The 22369-nt window shown below is 35.4% G+C and overlaps 1 long non-coding RNA gene across 1 annotated transcript in view; it reads right to left on the reverse strand.

Annotated features, from left to right (window-relative positions):
* Positions 1-22369, reverse strand: part of LOC130540592 (uncharacterized) — an 83934-nt gene that overhangs the window by 45142 nt on the left and 16423 nt on the right. Inside the window, exons 3-6 of the long non-coding RNA XR_008954586.2 lie at positions 22077-22194; positions 20945-21060; positions 14971-15111; positions 14320-14627 (exon numbers count right to left, since the gene is read on the reverse strand). This is a non-coding gene — a long non-coding RNA (uncharacterized LOC130540592). The remainder of the gene's footprint in view (positions 1-14319; positions 14628-14970; positions 15112-20944; positions 21061-22076; positions 22195-22369) is intronic.

Raw genomic sequence — 22369 nt, forward strand, 5'->3', positions numbered from 1 at the left:
AACCTTCTGGACATTTTTGAAAATTAGAATATTACAATAGTTAAAAGCATGGATCTTGTAGCTTTAGCAAGCTTAGCTCAAGTCCTTTGGTTCAACTGTCAATTACTAATTATGTGGATTTGACTGTGTTACTTACCTCTCAAAGTTATTTCCACATTTCTAAAATAATGTTACTAATTGAGCCTCCTTCATGTGGTTGTTAGGAAGATTGTATGTAGATAGTGCAATATCATGTATGCAGTGCAATATATAAATGTGTATATTGAATCGATGGTCAATACATGCCAAGTCCCAACATCTGGGAGTGTGCACAAGTGTTCATTCATTTATTCAGGAGTTATTTATTAAATTTCCACCCTGTATTAGGCACTTTAAAAGGTCTCAGGCTGCAATGAGACATAATAGACAGGTCCCCTGCCCTTGTGGAACATATGTAATGGTTTCCTTTCTTTCTTTTTTGAAAATGAGTGAGATTTTCAGCATTTTCCAATGATCTCACCTTACTGAAGTCACTACTTCAATCTGAAGTGAGAAGCTCTTCTAAGATAAATTTTATTTATGGTTTTGGGGAGCTGTCACGGTAACAAGCCACCCTTTTAGGCTGCATGGTGTCACTGCTCCTTGATAATATAACTACCACCTCCAGTTGGCACTAGGTTAATGACATATTAGAGAAAATGACTTTCAAGAATTTCTCATTTATGATGTAAGCCAGAAAAAAATATTTCCTTTGCTGAAGTTCCTGGCACTTCCCTAAAACACTTAATAATTAACCTTTCTTACAAAAAATAATGTGGCAGTTAGAAAAGCACAGAGATATTTATTTTCACTCCCCATAGGACTGAGAAAGGTAGTGATCAGGCTGGCCTGAAGAGATCATACTGTTATAATGAAAGAAGGCTCAACTAGTAGGGGGTATAATAAATGTAAGCCCGAAGTAAATGAATCATTATAAAATATACACTCCATCTCCACAATGAGTCTATTTCATTAAAATAATCTCTGGAATAATGTCGTCCTCTCTTGGCTTTCTCCTACTGTGAATCTATCCATGATTTCACCATTACAAATCTTGTACCCTGAGGACATATTTGTAATAAGAATGAAGGGTTTGGTTATTTGCTTTTAATAACTATGCCTCTCAAATCCTCCTTAATGCAGCAGAGATTCTGTTTGGAAGAACATGCCAGAATTATTGAAGGATCAATCAATATTGGCAATTAATCATAATCACAGCTGGTAATCATAGCTGCAATTACCAATTGATTAATTAGGACAGCTCTTGAAATGCCAGCAGAAATTGAGTATCATATTAGATTCAGCCCAATAACCATAAACTTCTACAATTACTTTTCAGCTTACCATTATTTATGTCATATTTCTTTCTATTATTAGCTGCTATATTTATTTATTCATCATTTTATTTGAGCAGGCCAAACTCTTTTACTGTCTTTTTATGGTAGAAATCTATTAAAATATGTTTAAGTCATAGCATTAAATAAATCTAGTGTCAGTACCAAGCAAATATTTGCAAATTTAGGACATCTATTCGCATTGCTTTCCAGGCCAAGAATTATTTTTTTGCCAAAAAATAGAATTCAAATATATTCTCCATATTGTAAATTGGATAACATCAGTACATTAAATTTATGTGTGCGAAGAATTATGTGGTTTATTAACCCACTTTTGCAGGCTTCATAGAAGAAATTTTACACAGCTTTTTTTTTAAATGATAAGCCTATGACCCAGATGAACCAGAACCCCCTAATCTGATCTTCAATTATGACATGCATAAGAATATACATTAAGGAAATTAGGAAAAATCTAATGTAAATAGAGCAGGGGATCTGCTTAAGAAATTCAGCATATGTTCACTTATTTGTTTTAAAATTGTGAATTATATAAAGCCAGTGTAAATCACCACTACTTCACTTATACTTTGATTCAACAAACAGCTTTTAAATACTCACTATGTGCAAAATAACATGCTAGACACTGAAGGAGATATAGAGAGAAATGAAGCTTGTTTTCTTATCTTGAGTCCATAGTCCAATAAAGGAGATGAGATATGGACCCCTGCATAAGAACAAGAGTCACTCATGCAGATGAACAGAAAGAATAGAATTTTAAAAAGTAAAATATGGAAAAAAAGACATTTATCAAGATTTACCATTTTTATAGGCTTTCTGTTTCTTTAAATCTATTTGCAGAATCAAAGATACAGTTTTACTCATCTGCATTTCAAATTTATCTTTATTCAAAGATTTACTCTCTTTTCCAAGTCTCTGTGTTCAAATCCTTCTAATTTGTCAGCATTAATTTGTTATTAACTTGATCTTGTATTTCATTCACAATTTCTTAACTGCTAATTGCAAAAATTGGTGGAATAAAATAATCCTACTTTCATCAGATGCATAAAACCCAGGAACATCTAACCATATATGCTCAACAGATTAAGTTGATAATCATTAAACTGAAGTAAATAATAAACAAGTTTTTAGTTGCATATGTTCTATTTTGTTGTTGAGCTTCCAATAGTTAATGAAGAGACATATTTTGTGTGGCTCACACTGTCTGGACTTGTACCATATGTTCATCCATGTGATGAAGGCATGCTATATGTAAGTAACTAATTCTCCCTCAACCCCACTCCATTTGCAGCTAGCTACAAACTGCTGTGCTGTGCAGAAAATGTTCACTCATCTTCAAAGAGGTTAATTCAAACTGTGAAACAGGAGCTGTTGCTAACTAATAGACATTTATGAAGGCTACATTACAGTGGAAATTTTGATAGCATTTTGTATTACATCCATATTAATAGCAAATTACCTTAGCATGGATAATAGCATTTCACAATGAACACCCAAGGCATTAGATACTATTAGTTTTGTCCTCAAAAGCACTGTCTGCTTCTAAAGAAGTGAATTCTGAAAAATGGACGCCATGGGACTCATACATCCTTAGATATTCCAGTGCTCCCAACCCACTCTGAGTTCTATCATTACAGCCTCCAGTCTTCTAAGCCATGCAAATCCCTATGCTCCTGGGAGAGGAGTAATAGGAGTCATACATTGTGTAAGTGCTGCTGATTCAACTCCCATTTCCCTAAATACAACTCAAGGAAATGTCCATTCAGTGAAACAATCTTTCAAAAAGAAAAGGAGAAGTGGCTGTTTTTAAACATCATCTTTTTAACAGATGAGATGTCACAGTCTCCTGGCAAGTGAATACTTCAGTGGCATAGTTCTTTGATTTGTAACAGTTATAAAACAGCTATTCCTAGAGCAGATTTAATTACCAGAGTAAGCAGTTTGGAGGGACTAATTCATATTGCAATGCTTTGGTTGGCACAAAAAATAAGGCTGTCATAACTAGCCCTACCTGCTCCCTCCAAATATGTTGTTGCATATTCCACAGCAAGAGTTCCATTAGGTTATTAACTTCAGATAAAGCCAGAAAAAAAATGATCTGGGTAGACCTTGGCTGACCTGAACAGGTCTGAATTGTGAGTATGATACACACATCAAAGACAGCTAAAGATGGGAGCTGAATATGTTAAGAAAGTTTGAGTGGCCCTGTCAATATGTCATATATTCCAAGTGTCATGGGAAAACACTGTGAGTATTATCTACACATTAAAGCTTTTGATTTTAAAAAAATTATGTTGCAATAAACCAGAACAATTCATAACATCCCTTTAATAGCACATTTATCAATGACATTAATGGTGATAATGATGGTAATAGCACAGCAAGGATGTTGGAGAAAAAATTTACCCCAAAGAGCTGGGAATACAAATTTTATCATTTGAGCCATCATAAAATACTTGTGTAGGCATCTTCCTTTCCTAGTAGAGAACACATAATTCTTAAAGAGCAAAGGCAGAAAAATTCTTGTTATCTCTTTATCCCAACATTTTTTTCCCTGTTTTGCTGAAGGATGGAGTGGATTATAATTCCTCTTTTACAGGTAGTCCCTTTGATGTACAAAGAAGTGCTCTACTCACCTCTTATGAGGCCTTTGACTTTAGAAGAAAAAAAGGTGCCTTTATTAAAGTTCAAACTTCACTTTCTGACCATATTGATCTCTCTCTCCTTCTGTCCTCCTAGCTACTGTCTTTCCTTGGCCTAATCCAACTGTAAGCCAGAGGCCAAAGACTTCAACTAAAACAGTCTTCAGGGACCAGTCCCCTTGAGACCTCTACGGCACAGAACAGGATAGAGAAAGGTGAAGAATGGGCCGGGTGCGGTATCTCATGCCTGTAATCCCAGCACTTTGGGAGGGCGAGGCGGGTGGATCACGAGGTCAGGAGATCGACACCATCCTGGCTAACATGGTGAAACCCCGTTTCTACTAAAAATACAAAAAAATTAGCTGGGCATGGTGGCAGGTGCCTGTAGTCCCAGCTACTGAGGAGGCTGAGGCAGGAGAATGGTGTGAACCTGGGAGGTGGAGGTTGCAGTGAGCCAAGATTGTGCCACTGCACTTCAGCCTAGGCAACAGAGCGAGACTCCGTCTCAAAAAAAAGAAAAAGAAAGAAGAAAGAAAAAAAAAGGTGAAGAATGGATGGTGTTGGAGGTGAGAACATTCAGTGACTGTACCACCCAGGAGAAAATGTGTAAATAGGGAGACACCAACATTAGTTATTTTATTGTTCTTAAAAGTATTTTTGTCATCGTCATCATCATACAAAAAGGAAAAGGTCTTGATAACAAATCATATTTTGTATGCCAACTTTAAATTTTTTAAAAATGTCAGGTCATATAGGCTGTCAGAGTAAGTAAGAGTTCTTTATGATTTAGTAAGTTTGGTGTTTTGCTTGACAGGGCTGATACAGACACCTGGAAAGGACATCCAGGATTAATTACATATTATTTATTTATTTAGAGGCAGAGTCTCACCTAGTTGACCAGGCTAGAGTTCAGTGGCACCATTATACCTCACTGTGGCCTCAAACTCCTGGGCTCAAGTGATTCTCCCACCTGCCAAGTAGCTGGGACTACATTTGTGTACCACAGTAGCCAGCTCCCAGATTCATTATATTTCTATACCTTTGCAATAACTATTTGACCCACACCACTTCTCACTTCTCCACTTCCTTCATTTGGCCTCATTCATTCACAAATATGCTGCTATTTAGTTGGCCTGGTACCATTCCTAGTTTCCAAACGGGTTCCCAGATAGTAAAGGAGCAAAGCTGTATAATTGGCAGGTGGATTCCATCAGATACTGAGCAGAGAGCCTACTTTTTTAATAAAAGTTGGATCAACAGTCTTAAATTTGACATTCTTTAGGAGCCACCAATGCACTGGTCTTTCTTAAAACAAGATCTCCCTCCTCCATTTCTCCCATTCTAGCTTTTCTTTCTGTGATCTTTTGTCTCTCTTCCCTCCTTCCTTTCCTCTTACAATTTATCAAATCTTGAAATTTCATAACAGATTGGGGTTTGCTTTAAAATCAAGCCCCTTTTCGGTTTTCTCTTGCTCTCTTATCCCAAAAAGAAAAGTTATATCTGTAGAGAAATGCAGTGTATCAGTCCTGATGAAGCAAGCAATCTAGCCTAGCATATCTATATTATCCACTGAGATTATAGATTGAGTTTATGTCTCTGGCTGGGCCCACATGTCCATATATCATTAAAAGAAAAAACTCTTTAGTTATCCTTTAAATGTTTTGCATGCCTAAAATAGACTATTAGGATAAGCTAAACTACTGGAACAAATGATACAAAATGTAAGAAGTCAAGAGCAATGAGATTATTTGTCCTTCACATAAAAATCTAGCAAATTTCCAAGTCAGTGTGGTTCAAGGCAGGGGGCTAGGGATCTGGAAGAGATTGCTTCATGCTGTTAGGAACAGATTTTGGTGGTTCTGCCCTCATCAGCCTTGGGTGTGTAAAGTCTCTGTGACTGCAATCATTACCTCTGTAGCTCATGAGAAAGGGGGAAGGCCACGTAGAAAGATTTTCATGAAAAAGGTTGAAAGTGATATACATCCTTCAGCTCAAATCCTATTGGAAAGAATTCAGTCACATGGTCACCCTTCACACAAAGGATACTTGGAAATGTTCTACAGGTGGCATATGGCTTCCCAGGTCTCTAGGGAAAAAGAGTCTTTGTGTTTTATACACAAAACTGTTGATTGATTTAATGTTTTAAATTTATTCATTATAGTAAAATCTTGAGACAAATAAGTGTGGAAAAGGCTGCGGAAGTTCTCCCTGTTTCCATTGTTTCTATTTTGCTTTCCATCTCCTTTTCTCTCTGTCTCCCCCACTTCCTTCCTCCTTCTTTGTGTGTAATACACACATAAACACACACATGCACACACACACACACTTCTATTCACTCAAGGATAAATTTCTAAGATTATGAGATCAGATTATATTTTGCTTTAATCAGTGGTGTGACGCTTAATGTTTAACATCTAGATCTCACACACACACACATGAAAAAACCCCAGAGTTCACCTTGACTTGTAGCATTTGCCAATTTATGTGGTGTACTATTCCCATAATGGCCTATTTTAGGTTACCAACATGATGCCACTACACGTGGAGTTGGAAAGGATGCATAGTAGCACACCATTATATATGTGGTCTATAATATGGATTCAGTAGATATAAATAGCTTTAAAAGCAGTAAAATAATTGGAACATGAGAAGCTTTGAGTATTTATTACCTTTGCTTTTAATAAAAGTTTATATAATTTAAATTTTAATAGTGGCTGTTTTTAACAACCAGCTCACACAATCTTGGAAATTTAATAATCAGCTCTCAGGCACAGTTAAGTCCAGCACAACACTGCCTTTACTATATCCTCCTGGTGTTCAACCATATTTTCTCATTCCCACATCTCTTCCTAACTTATATATTTCCCCTGTGTAGCATTCCCTAATCTCTCTGACCAAGTTGAACAACTCTTATCCCTCAGGCTTTTTTCCTCTAAATTCTGAATTCTCACTATTATTATTTTTAATTAAATTACTCCATGAAAACTACACTAACAACTTAATTCTCATATTTGTTGGTATACAGAGGGGGTAGCAATAGTGATCTTTCCATCACTGTTAAGAAAGCCACAGTCCAGATTATACATCCTAGGGCTATGATGGAGGTAGGAGCTGGAAAATGTTTCCAGCTCAGAGTAGGCGCTTGCCAACAACAATAACAACAACAACAAAAAGAGGGAGTAAATATAAATCTGCAAATAGAATCTTAATTGAAATATTTTATAGCATTGCTATACCAGCAGATTCTTTTCAGACCAACACACATGCACACACACATACATACACACCTACCCCTGGTGGAACATAATTACCAAACTGCTTGACCAAAGGAAACACACTCCCTAGAAATAAGCAAAATTTTTAATGTGGATTTTGCTACTTCAGAACAAAGACCTCCTCATTCTGATATTTGGAAATCCTGCATCATGATAGCAGTCCTTTCACCTACTTGCCTTAAAGCAAGGGCTAGCAGTTAACATTTTCTATTCCTAGGAAGGTGGTGTATCAGGAAATGGACCAACCTATATATGATATTATTATGGCAGATCATATCATTGTTCTTGACTATTCATATTTCTTAGGAGAAACATAAATCCCCTATTGTCATGAGATTTATTGGACTTCCACTGGGAGGAATATACATACACCCCATCCCATTGATATTGGACTTGATCTGTGTGACTAACTTAGACAAATGGGATGTGATTGGATGTGATTTAAGCATGACTAAGTGTAAGCTTTAGGAGCCAGTAAAGAGTTAAGAGCCAGTCATCTTGCTCTGCCAAAAAAAAAAAAAAAAAGTCATCTCCCAAATACAGGCTGCTTCTTCAGCCTGACTCTTGGAATAAAGACAACCCACGAAGCAGAGAAGAGCTGTAGCTGGTCTGCAGCCACCAACATGTGACAAGAGTGAGAAATAAATTGTGTTTTGGTATGCCTATAAGATTTTTAAATTGATACTGCTGCATAAGTTAGCAAAACTTAGAATAAATCACATTTAAAATGCGTAATAGTTTTTAGATAATTTTTCTAAAATTCATTTTGTACCCGTTTCATTTGAAGTATTACCAGATTCTTGAATCATTACTTTTCCTCCTGTTGCTCTATGAGTTTTACTCTACCTCTTGCTGTATTGGTCCTCTTCCTCCCCCATGGCTTTATCTTTAGAACCAAGAAAAATTTAGCCTCTGAGCATTTTATCAATCTTATCTATATCTATTAATCATATCAGTTGTCTTATATTTCTCCTATTACAGGGCTGTAGGGTTCTATTGGAGCAAGACACAAAACTTTAGGGTGGGAGGATGGGAGAGGGGTGAAGGATGAGAAAGTACATAATGAGTACACTGCACATTATTCAGGTGATGGTTACAAGAAAAGCCCAGACTTCACCACTGTGCAATACATCCATGTCACAAACCTGTACTTGTAACCTTTACATTTATATAAACAAAAAACTTTAACAATTATATATATGTGTATATATATGTGTATGTGTGTGTGTGTATATATATACATATATATACATATATGCACACACATACATATATATTTTTTTCTTTTTAGATGGAGTCTGGCTCTGTTGCCCAGGCTGAAGTGCAGTGGTGAGATCTCGGCTCACTGCAACCTGCGCCTCCTGAGTTCAAGAGATTCTCCTGCCTCAGACTCCTGAGTAGCTGGGATTACAGGTGCATGCGACCATGCCCAGCTAATTTTTGTATTTTTTAGTAGAGACGGAGTTTCACCATGTTGGCCAGGCATGATGGCTCATGCCTGTAATCCTAGCACTTAGGGAAGCCAAAGTGGGCAGATCACCTGGGGTCAGGAGTTCAAGACCAGCCTGGCCAAAAATTATAAATTCTTTGTGTTTAGATAAACAATAGTGCTAGATGTTTTTTACATTATCTTACTATGTTTTTATTCTAAAAAACATAGTTCTTTCCAAAATTTACTCTCAACAAGTAACTCTGGGACAAACTTCAAATTATTTAATGGATGTTTTCCCACACATCTGCTTTTCCATGTAGATAACTCAGTTCACTACTTTTTTAGCTAAGCTTCAAATTTTCTATTCATCTCAGAAAAAATCAATTATTCTACAATTAAATTTCATCCTAGTATTTTATTTTATCTTACTAAATCCTTTATTTTGTCTTACATAAAATAAAATAAACCTTAGATTTGAGGTTTCAAGAGGTTCATTAATACATCAGTTTATAAAAACTATTGTTATTGTCCTTTGGGGGGGTTCCCTTCCTTGTTGTGTTCTATTTCATCTTTTTTCTTTATATGCTATTCCTTACCCTCCCCACGGCGTTTATTATAATGTGTTTAATATGTGTCTTTTAAAAGTTAAAATCACTGCTCAACAAAATAAAAGAGGACACAAACAAATAGAAGAACATTCCATGCTCATGGAAAGGAAGAATCAATATCGTGAAAATGGCCATACTGCCCAAGGTAATTTATAGATTCAATGACATCCCCATCAAGCTACCAATGACTTTCTTCACAGAATTGGAAAAAACTACTTTAAAGTTCATATGGAACCAAAAAAGAGCCTGCATTACTAAGTCAATCCTAAGCCAAAAGAACAAAACTTGGAGGCATCACGCTACCTGACTTCAAATTATGCTACAAGGTTACAGTAACCAAAACAGCATGGTGCTGGTACCAAAACAGAGATACAGACCAATGGAACAGAACAGAGCCCTCAGAAATAATACTACACATCTACAACCATCTGATCTTTGACAAACTTGACAAAAACAAGAAATGGGGAAAGGATTCCCTATTTAATAAATGGTGCTGGGAAAACTGGCTAGCCATATGGAGAAAGCTGAAACTGGATCCCTTCCATACACCTTATACAAAAATTAATTCAAGATGGATTAAAGACTTACATGATAGACCTAAAACCATAAAAACCCTAGAAGAAAACCTAGGCAATACCATTCAGGACATAGGCATGGGCAAGGACTTCATGTCTAAAACACCAAAAGCAATGGCAACAAAAGCCAAAATTGACAAATGGGATCTAATTAAACTAAAGAGCTTCTGCATAGCAAAAGAAACTACCATCAGAGTGAACAGGCAACCTACAGAATGGGAGAAAATTTTTGCAATCTACTCATCTGACAAAGGGCTAATATCCAGAATCTGCAAAGAACTCAAACAAATTTACAAGAAAAAAAAACAAACAACTCCATCAACAAGTGGGTGAAGGATATGAACAGACACTTCTCAAAAGAAGACATTTATGCAGCCAACAGACACATGAAAAGATGCTCATCATCACTGGCCATCAGAGAAATGCAAATCAAAACCACAATGAGATACCATCTCACACCAGTTAGAATGGCGATCATTAAAAAGTCAGGAAACAACAGGTGCTGGAGAGGATGTGGAGAAATAGGAACACTTTTACACTGTTTGTGGGATGGTAAACTAGTTCAACCATTGTGGAAGACAGTGTGGTGATTCCTCAAGGATCTAGAACTAGAAATACCATTTGACCCAGCAATCTTATTACTGGGTATATACTCAAAGGATTATAAATCATGCTGCTATAAAGACACATGCACACATATGTTTATTGCGGCACTATTCACAATAGCAAAGACTTGGAACCAACTCAAATGTCCATCAATGATAGACTGGATTAAGAAAATGTGGCACATATACACCATGGAATCCTATGCAGCCATAAAAAAGGATGAGTTCATGTCCTTTGCAGGGACATGGATGAAGCTGGAAACCATCATTCTCAGCAAACTATCGCAAGGACAAAAAACCAAACACCACATGTTCTCACTCATAGATGGAAATTGAACAATGAGAACACTTGGGCACAGGGTGAGGAACATCACACACCATGGCCTGTTGTGAGGTGGGGAGGGATAGCATTAGGAGATATATCTAATGTAAATGACAAGTTAATGGGTGCAGCACACCAGCATGGCACATGTATACATATGTAACAAACCTGCACATTGTGCACATGTATCCTAGAACTTAAAGTATATAAAAAAATAAAATAAAAGTTAAAATCATTATTTTTTATTTACATATGTTTTTGATTTACATATAATGTGTTAGGTATCTTATGTTTTAAAGATATATTCATGTTGGCTGATACATCTGATTTACTGTTCATAACTATTACAATGTATTCCATGCCATGTATCCATCTCATTTTACTAGTCTATTTTCTTTATGAATATGCATAAGGTACCACAGTGTCCTACTATCAAAAATAAAAGCAAGAAGCACTAGCTATTTCATTACCTTTTAAATCTGTGTGAAAGGAGGTGATATATATTCAGCAACGATAATTTCTGTCATTAGGTGTACTAAGTTCTGCTCAATTAATCTACAGAATTTTTGTATGAATGTATACTCTTCAATCTACCTATACACTTGCTAGCACTTAAAATTATATGACTTTCTATTTTGGACTGTTATGTAAGTATAAAATGATGTAAAGTGTTGTTTTATTATATTTTTCTCTTAACTAATTAGGTCAGATATTGTTGATTCCTATTTTAAATTCCTTTTATGATTTCTTGCTTAATCTAAAAGTTATTTAGTCATAGGTTTTTATCATTTCCAGATATACAGTTGTTGTTTTTAATTATTTCCCTCCCTCCAGTTTACATTTTGTTTCTCTACTTTGGGAGAAATAGAAGTTTAATACTTCTACTCTTCTCCATATCTTTTAATGTTTTGTACATTTTCTATCTCTTTATCTCTGTCTTATCCCTTTTATTATTATTTGCTTAAAAGTAGTGTTATGGGCTGAATGTTTTCCCCTCAGAATTCATATGTCGAAGTCTTAGCTTTCAGCGTGTGTGTATTTGGAGATAGGGCATCTAAGGAAGTAATTAAGATTAAATAAGGTGATAAGGGTGGGACCCTGATCCATAGGATTAGAAAAGATCAGAGGACTTGAACTCTTTCTTTGTTCATGTATAAAGACGCCATGTGAGCATAGGGAGCATAAGGTAAGACGATAGTGTCTACAACCCAAGTCAAGAGGCCGCATCAGACACTGACTCTGTTGGCACCTTGAACTTGGACTTCTATCCTCCAAAACTGTGAAAAAAATACATTTATCTTGTTTAATTAAGCCACCTAGTCTGTGATATTTTGTTATGTCAGCACAAACAGATTAATACAAGTAAATAATTGTTTATAATCAAGATCTTATTTCGACTGGAAATATTTATGTGAACAAATGGTATAAAATGAAGACTATTTTATAATCTAAGGTACATTCGTTAGGGTGCAAACTTGGCAGCAAGAGGCAGGTGTACATGGTAGATATAAATGATTAACACAATGAATGTGTATCCTTATTTGTTTCAGCAAAAATTGCTACAAACCAAAATGCTTCCTCCCTGACTCTGTCTATCCAAATGTCATCTATAGCAAAATATTTTATTTGTAATACTCTTTCTCAAAAATATTTTTCTAAATACTCCACAACTTGGTATGTATAATACTTCTCTAATTGGTTTATGTATTATCTTGATTGCAATATTCATAAATCCTTAGATTCATGTCAAATATGTATTTACTTTTCTCAGTAACTGGATCAATTCTTGATATAAAATAGGTATTTGATGTACAATAATATATAATTGTCTGACTACCATTAATCCATACCATAGGCATATCAATATATAAATCGCAACTTACCACCATATGATAATTTAATTGGAAGTTATATACTTTTATTCTGAGGTGCATAAAGTCAATATTCAGTTTTTTATGTGATTATTTTTATAATAAATATTCTTGACTTAACTAGACTTAATGATCTGGGTCTGGGGCTTTTATTGCAATGATTTCAAAGCAAAATTTTTTGTTCCTGACTTAAAATGGAGATTAGATAGTGTGTTCATTATTATGGGTAAGTGTTATTACTTTTAAACAAAATCTTAGCAGAAACACCAATCTTCTTGAGATTACATAAACCAAGGCAAAGAAATGATCCCAGAAAATTCTTAGGGCCAAATTATTAGGAAGGATTACATATTTTTTTAAATAGATTGGCAAAAGAGCATCAAAGGATCCATTACACTGAACTTGCATGCAAAAGCATACATGTAAGTACCTACATGCGTTTTGCTGAAGAGGAGTTTCATGGCTCTGTAAGACTCTTCCAAATGGTTTCTCACTTGATTAAAATGAAGAATTCCTATTTCAGGTTTTTCACAGAATTGTTTAGTATCATAGTTTGAGAAGCTAATAAAGAACACAATCTTGAAACTAAGTGTGAAAGAACATTTGATCAAAATGAGGCCCAAATATTAAGTTTATAATTTAAGCTGCACTCAAACTTGGTGTTGTTAGACCACCTCTGATGAAGTGAAAGCTTAAACAAATAATCTTCCTTCAACTTCACTGTAATCCATTAATAAAACTCCTCTAAAAGCTCTATAAAAGCTAGCAACATTATATACATAGAGGAATCCAGCTGGCATCTAACGATGGGCAACAGCTGTCATAAAAGGTTATCACAAATAGATAAAGAAAGATATATCAGTAATCACAACCAAAGAAGAAGGAATCTATGCATATGGTAGAAATAAATCCTGTCTTTCTATTCTATAATTGCTGATAGCTAACTTAATTATTCTGGAGAATTCAGAAAGAAAATTTTAAGGATAGGTCTGCTCATTTATAGGAATTACATTTACTCCATTTACAGGAATTAGAAAACCTGTTTAAACATTTCAGAAGTGAGCAAACATTTTTATTTTTATTTGTTAAAATCAAAAACCACCAATAGTTGAATCTCTGTCACTGAGATAGCCATAACTTGTTAGCCAATATTTCCATGCACCGAAGACTCCATAAAATAAGGAGAGTGTCTATACAAACACAGTGTTTCTCTCTAAAAATAAATTTTTCTAGCTCCATTATTAATTCTGATTCATTCTTTGCATATGCTTTGAACAAATTTCTGCGTGAGCAGAGGTCTAAATGCAAAGATGAAGCAGCTCCATATATTAAAAAGTTCAGCCTATAATCAAATTTAGCTTTCAAACTCAAAACTCAAGCTCCCCCTATGTGTATTGCATCAAAGGAAACTGAGCACAGATAAGTGGTTACTCTTTCATTTTTCTGGCCTTCATTGATTAATCATGGTGACTCTCTGTGGTGATTCAGGGGTTGTGTGAAATGCAATTCCAAAGAAGAGACATAAAGATCTGTCAGCTGGAAACACAGTGCATACTCAAGCAAAAGAAAAAAAAAGGAAGAAAGAAAAAGAAAAAAAAAAAGCAAAGGATTAAACGTACCTCAACTTCAAATATCACTTGAGATTTGCTCCTCAGGGAGAAGCAAAATTTCTTGACATAAAATTTCAAGTGTAAAATGGATACTCTCCTGAAGTTTTTAAACATCTCCAATCAAATACTAATTTTATAGTAGCCTCACTACAAAACCCCTTCCCAAGGGATGTAGGCAGCTTGTCAGAAATCTGAGGAATTGCACCAGTGACTCGATGAAAAACACGGCAATCTTGTATGTTTTCCCTACTTTTCCATTTAGCATATCACATATCCTGAGGTGTTTGTTTTAAACATACTCACCCACATGGATGCACCTAACACAGAAAGATACAACAGCAAGTTACTCATCCAAATTTCGACAGCTAATCAACAGGTTTATTCAAGACAAAGAGGAAAAGCGCAGTGTTATGAGTTGAACTGTGTTCCCCAATATTCATATGTTGAAGTTGTAACCCCTCATGCTGCAGAATCTAACCATATTTAGGGGTGAGATCTTTAAAGGTGTGATTAAGTTAGAAATAAGGCTGTTAGGGTGAGCTCAAATCCAATCTGACTGGTGTCCTCATAAGAAAAGGAAATCTGAACACTCTGAGAGACACCAGGGATAGGCACACACACAGGAAAAACCAGGTGAAGACAAACTGAGAAGTCAGTTACCTGCAAACCAGGGAGAGAGGCTTCGGGAGAAACCAGACCTGCCAACATCTTGAGCTTGTAGCCTCCAGAGATGTGAGAAAATTAATCTCTGTTGTTTAAGCCACACAGTCCATGGCATTTTGTTATGGCAGCCTGAGCAAACTAATACAGGCAGAAATAAAAGTTAATAAAAAAGCGAGCTTTTGTATCCAACATTCAAATTATTCTCTAAGGTACTATGCTGTGCCTAGGTGATATGTAATTACCCATGAATGTGACACTATTGTGTTGTTCAGTAAAACTTAGTATATTGTTATAAACTTAGGGTGCTAATTAGTTTATCTGCTTATTCAATCACAGTAATTGTACATAAACTCTGCACATTTTTTTCTAAGCCATGTTACCTGCTCTGAAGGAGCTTACAGGGTAATTCTGTGAATAAAACATAACTATTTAATTATTATATTTATTTAAGCTGACAGTATATGAGCAATATAACATGGTTAAGGTAAAAGGGCTATGTGACACCAAGGTAATACACACACACCTCATCGATTTAATAATCAATACTATGTTTAATTGGTTATACCATGACACATGATGAGCTAAACTATTTATATTCATGCTCAGTAATCACAAAAATTCTGGGAGCTAGGCATTAATGTCCCCTATTCTCCAATAATTTAAACTGAAGCTCAGAAATTAAGGAAATTGCTCAAGTCCATATAACTAGTAAGTGGCAAACAGGATGTGAATTTAGGTTAATCTGTCAACAAAGCCTGTGTGTTTAAATGACATGCTATGTAAAGATCTGGTCTCCTAATGTTTTAAATAGGATATATATAAATATCCTATATATATATATCATATATATATCATATATATATCATATATATCATATATATATCATATATATATATCATATATATATCATATATATCATATATATATATCATATATATATATCATATATATGATATATATATCATATATATATCATATATATATCATATATATATATCATATATATATCATATATATATCATATATATATCATATATATATCATATATATATCATATATATATATAATCCTATGGCTATTTAATTATATATATATAATTTATATACATATATAATTTTTCCAGACATTTTTCAGTATACTATAATGTGAAAAATGAAAGACATGTATTAACTTTCTTAGTTTGCCACTGTATGTCATATATGTTAATTCCTATATAACTTATTACCATTAAATGATGCTAAGAGCTGAAAAAGATGTTCAAGGAATTCTCATTCAAGTCTCTTATTTTCAGTCAAAGAACTGTTATTTAGGAAAGTTGTAGGACTCATTGAGTTTTAAGAAGCCAGAGAGTATAGGACAGTACACTCCAAGTTTAACCAGTCCATGAAATGTTGCTGGTTTATGATGATATAAGTAGCTTGCCACAGTATATTTAAAAAATAATACTATTAATAGTTGACTGATTCCTTCATTGAGAAAGTTTTGCTATGGAAATTGTCACCAGGACTACAATGATCCCCTCAGAGGCTTTGTTCATTTACATTTAAAGCAAGATTCTCATTCCATTGTGGAAAATTAAGTCTCAAATCAGAAGCCCTTTACAGATCTCACTTGGAGTATCAATGGAAGACAGGACTGGTATCTTTAGTGCCTGGCCTAGACTTTCTTTTTTATGCCATACTAGAAAAAGAGACAGAAAGCCTTGAGTTCAGATTATAGCTCCTTGTCTTATTAGCTATGTAAGCCGTGTAAGTTAATTTAATGTTTTAAATAAAACATTTTCCATCTCTGCAGTGAAATAAATAATACCTCCTTTAATATACAAGCTATCAGGTAAATTAGAGATCACTGATATAAATGGGACACATAACAGGTACCCAGGTACCCAATAAATAGTAACTAATATTAATATGTAAAACCTACAGAGGAAAGTTTGTTTAAAGCACCCATATCTCTAAAATAATTTATAATGAAGAGAATTTACTAAGCAACACAAATTTTGTCTAGAAATTATAATGGAATTTCCTGAAATACTTAGTCTTCTAAGAGCAGCACCAGCAGCAGGGCAATGTCAGAAACAATACCAATATGGATAGCTGTTAAAGCTACCAGAACAAAATGCATCCCACTTTTGTAACTCATAAAAGAAGCCACAGTAATGATGGGAATTCTATTCTCAGCCACCACGGAATAAGTTGGACTGGACTTATACTGTAAAAAATTTAAAACAAAGAAATTACTATACATTTTTAAAAAGTTGTTTTCAGACAGTAGATGGCATGTAGTACAAAACTGTGTTTCCTGAGAGTAGGAAAGAAAACAAGATGAGCCTTAAATTTGACACAGATTTTTGCCCGGAAGCAATATCTGGACAGTGGTGCAGTGAGAGCCATCCTAACCAGAAAATGGCAGTCTCATTGAGTTGAGGAGACAGAATAAGAGTTCAGAGAAAATGAGGTAGCTGGAATTTGCAGAATAGATTTCTAGAAAAGAGAGAGCCATAGGGGAAAACAGCCCCCCTGAGAAGCCCCTTAAGCCTTGGCTGTGAAACTCCATGAGGCTGGGCAAAAAACAACCAAGTACAATAAAACCTTAACAATTCCGGAAACTCACATAGAGCTTGAAAGCATTTGAATTTCACCCTGGTAAAATGGCCAGTCATTATTGAATACTAAGGGCATTCAGGAGAGACCCTAAAGAGGCATTCAAACCAGAGCGACTCCATCTTGAGTGAGGACTAGGAAAATGAAGCTGGGACCTGCTGGGCTGCATTCCCAGAGTTAGATATTCCCAGCTTCTAGATGTTTATGTTTAAGGTAACAGATTGATAATGTTTACTAAACAGACCCGGACTTGGGAGTGTCTTGATATACTAATAACTTGAGAACAAAGACATTCCTAATTTTGCCTTAAAGATAATAATATCGAGTCTTACAAAATATAGCAATTAAGAAAATTAATCATTTATCACAAACCCTTATAGAGGAGTACATCTGTGCATGCTCTTTTTTTTTTTATCCTATATATATTTATGAGCATTATACCTAGGGTGGACGCATTCCTCCTCTCATTTACAGGAACGCCCTACTCTATCTATGGAGTAGCTGTTCCTTCCCCACTTTACTTTCTTAATTAACTTGCTTTTGCTTTGCACTGCGGACTCGCCCTGAATTCTTTCTTGTGCGAGATCCAAGAACCCTCTCTTGGGATCTGGATCGGGACCCCTTTCCTGTAACAGAAATGTCATGCCTTAGTGCTGTAGCTAAATTATATCCAAAGTAAAGACTTCACTAGAATTTCTTTTAACTTAAAAACAAGCTTGAAAATATTGAGCCAGTATGCAAATGTTTTAACTACCTGATGGAAAAATGCCCCACGTTCTTTAAAACAATACAATTAAATGGAACATCCAACAGTATAATATATATTGCCATGTTCAGCAGTGAAAATAACCATTTCAAGAAGCAAGCAAATGTGACTCATACCCAGAAGAAAAAGTAGGAAACAAATACAGATCTAGAAAACTTAGAGGTGATAGAATAGGCAGATTTGCATTTTAAAACAGCTAAACATTATGTTCAGTTGTTTAGAAAACAACATAAAGGTAAGAGAAATAAAGGGAAATTCTAGAATAAAAATATGGTATCTTATTAATTGTAATGAGTAAAATTTGATAAATGAATTTAATAAATTCAATAAATTTTATTAATAAATTTATTAAATTTATTTATTAATAAAAATAATAATTTTAATTTAATAAATAAAAATCTCCCTGGATGAAATTGACCTCTAATTAGAGATTGTAGAAGAACACATTAGTGAACTTGAAAACATAAAAATAGAAACTGTAAAACTGAAACACAAAGAGAAAAAATAAAGACTGAAACCAACTTTTCAAATTCAAAAAATGCTGGGAAAGGATGTTAGTCTGGCTTGACCTATAAGCCTATTCCTGGAACACTCACAGTGTCTATGGAGATGGGATACTTAATTAGCCTATGATGAGTTTCCTAGTCTATTAATCAGGCTAAGCTAGGCTATGTTGAGGTAACAAATAGCTCCAAACTTTTAGTGGTCTAAAATAATAATGATTCATTTCTTACTCATACCAGAGTAAGACATTGAGGCTGCAGCTCTTCTCTGTGTCGTCTTTAATCTAAGATCCACGCTTACTGAATAGACTCAATTTGGACTAATACCAGTATGATAGATAGAGAAAATAAGTATAGCACACCATACGTTGGCTCACTACGTGGGATACACATTACTTCTGCTCACATGGAATTGGCCAAATAAGCCCCATTGATACAGAGGAGGGGAAGGGAAGGGCTGCGAAAGGAAGGGCATGGTCCCTTTAAATGACACAGAAGTGGGGAAGGGCGTGGTCCCTGGCTAGGGCTCCCTTCTGTGCCTGTGACCACGGACCTAGGTGAGGACAGGCATTTTTATTTTCCTGCCCAAATGTTGCATTTCCCAGGACAATCCTGGCCTGCCACGCCCCTATCCCGTGCCTGTGAAAACCCAAGACCCTAACGGGCACACACACAAATGGCTGGACGTCGAGAGAAACACACTGGTGGAAGAAGACACAAGCAGCTGGACGTTGCGGGGAGCACGCCAGCAGAAGAGCACATGACAGACACCAGGACGCTGGCAGGCCATTGACTGGTGGAACGACATGGAGTTTGGCTGAGGCAGTCAGAGATGAGTCGGGGCAGTCAGAGATGAGTCAGCAGCCAAGCAGCCAGACTCCAGGGGAAAACCATCTCCCTTCTGGCTCCCCCATCTGCTGAGAGCTTCTTCCTCTCAATGAAGCCTAGCAGTCATTCTCCAAGCCCACGCGTGATCTGATTCTTCCGGTACACCAAGGCAAGAACCCCGGCATACAGAAAGCCCTCTGTCCTTGCAATAAGGCAGGGATTGAGCTAACACAAGCCACCTACGGATGGCTAAATTAAAAGAGCACCCTGTAACACACACCCACTGGGGCTTCAGCTGTAAACATCCACCCCTAGACACTGTCACGGGGTTGGAGCCTCACAGCCTCCCTGTCTGTATGCTCCCCTAGAGGTGTGAGCAGCGGGGCGCTGAAGAAGTGAGCCACACCTCATCGCACAGCCTGCGAGGAGGACAAGGGAACTTTTCCCGTTTCACCATGACCGTGTTTGATATTATTGAGAAAGAGAAATGTAATCCTTCTACAGGGAAAAGTAGAAAATAGTTTTAAACAGTAATACAGTCTACTAGTGTACCTTTTCAATCATTGATATTCGCCCTTATTTTTTTCCCCATTCAGAACATGTCTATCACTATTTTGGCTGACAGAGTAGCTTCGATATAGAACATTTCTCATCTCGTAGAAGAAGAATGAGTACCACATACTGATCCTACAAAGCTCTTCCAGGAAATTTCACTCAGATTTTATTGGCCAGAGCAGGTTACAAGAGCATGCCTAACAACAGGTGAATAGAGAAAAGTAATCTTCATCCTGGGAGGGATATGAATATTTTTTATCAAAGCTATAGTTTATCGCATTTGGCCTCTCATTTGAGAAGGGAGTAGACATGATGTGTGGCAGCTCCAAGACTGCCGTTTGGATAAATATTTGTCTTAGTGATAATATGTTTAAATGAATTCTATGGTAAATTGAATTTGGGAACTGCTGAAGACAGGATCTTTTTGTTGGTAATTTACAATGTACATTAGCATATTAAACAGTGTGAGCAAAGCTGCAATAATAATTTTATTATTATTGGACTTACATAATCTTATTATTATTGGGCTTATATAATCAATTTAACCCCAAATACCCCAAATTGTTGACTTTGAGACCTATTTTCATGCTGAGAAATACTGTGATAGTGATATTAGTTCCAGGAAGTTTTGTGCCAAAATTGACTCATAACATTTACCAGAAATCTCTCTTGAAAAGTCTGCAAATCTTTAAATTTGGAAGTAAAATAGCTCTCACCAAGTTTCTTCCCTTATTCTATTCCCAAGATTTGTCATGCATTTCCTTTGCCACAGTCTAACGCCCCTTCAAATTTATCCAAAATTTCATTTTTCAGAAAACATTCTCTTCTTTTTCTGTTTTAAAAAAACCCATTTTATATTATTTTGTGAGAGTTACTACATTTGGCCCCAGAAGAGAATAAAAAGTCACATTGTTATTTTTTTCTATCTTTTCAAAATTATAATAAAATATCCAAAACATAAAATTTGCTATTTTGACACTTTTTAAATATACAATTTAGATGCACTAATTACATTCACAATGTCATGCAATCATCACCACTATCAATTTCCAAAAGCTTTTATCGCCCCAAACAAAAATTTAATAACTCATTAAGCAATAACTTCCGGTTTTTGTCTTCTCTTAGCCCCTTGTTTAATCTCCTTTCTGCCTCTATGAATTTGCTTATTCTACATATTTTATATAAATGGAATTATACAACATTTGTTCTTTTGTGTCTGACCTATTTCACTTAGCATAATTTTTAAAGATTCATCCAGGTTATAGCATGTATCAGAGCTTCATTCCTCTTTATAGATGAATAATATTCCATTGTATGTATATATCACATTTTCTTTATCCATTAATTTTTTGATGGACTTTTAAGATTTTTTCAGCTTTTGGCTATTGTAAATAATACCTCAGTAAGTATTAGCATACAAATATCTGTTTGAGTCCCTGTTTTTGATTTTTTTATATGTATCTAGGAGCATATGGCTGGGTCATATGGTAATTCTGTGTTTAGCTTTTTGAGGAACTGTCAAACTGTTTCCCATAGTGGTTCGATTATTTGCCACTCCCTCCAGCTACGTACAAGGGTTCCAATTTTTTCACATTCTTAGGTTGCTTATTTTTCCATAGCTATAAGTCTTACCATGAATACTGGATCAAATACCATTCATTACAAATACCACGAATTTGGATCTTGCATGGCAAGATCCAAATTCACATCTTAGAAATGTTAGAATGGTACACCATTACTCATTTATGCATCTTTGTATGTTCTCATACTATTTTCATTAATAATGATGACACTGATAATAAACATCAAGGATCTACTCTAATCAGAAACATTGAAAAAGTAGCTTACCTTGTTGAGAGAGACTGACTCTGACAAAATAATTCCTTAATAAGTTTTTCTCAATCACATCTCATGATTGCATCAAGTAACTGATCATGTTTTGTTTTGTTTTTTTCAAATAGATTTCCTGCCAAGGAAAGAGATATTCACCCATTGTAAATCATTAAATGAATTCTCTACTACGAGTGAGTGCCTTGAGAGCTGGACAAGACAAGGTGACTGTTTTTTAGTTCTTGTTCCCCCAGCAAATTCAAAGACTACAAATTTAAGAAGAAGGAAAAGAAGTGAGGTCATATCTATTG

Source organism: Pan paniscus, chromosome 9 (genome assembly GCF_029289425.2).
Source record: "Pan paniscus chromosome 9, NHGRI_mPanPan1-v2.0_pri, whole genome shotgun sequence".
Classification (NCBI taxonomy): domain Eukaryota; kingdom Metazoa; phylum Chordata; class Mammalia; order Primates; family Hominidae; genus Pan; species Pan paniscus.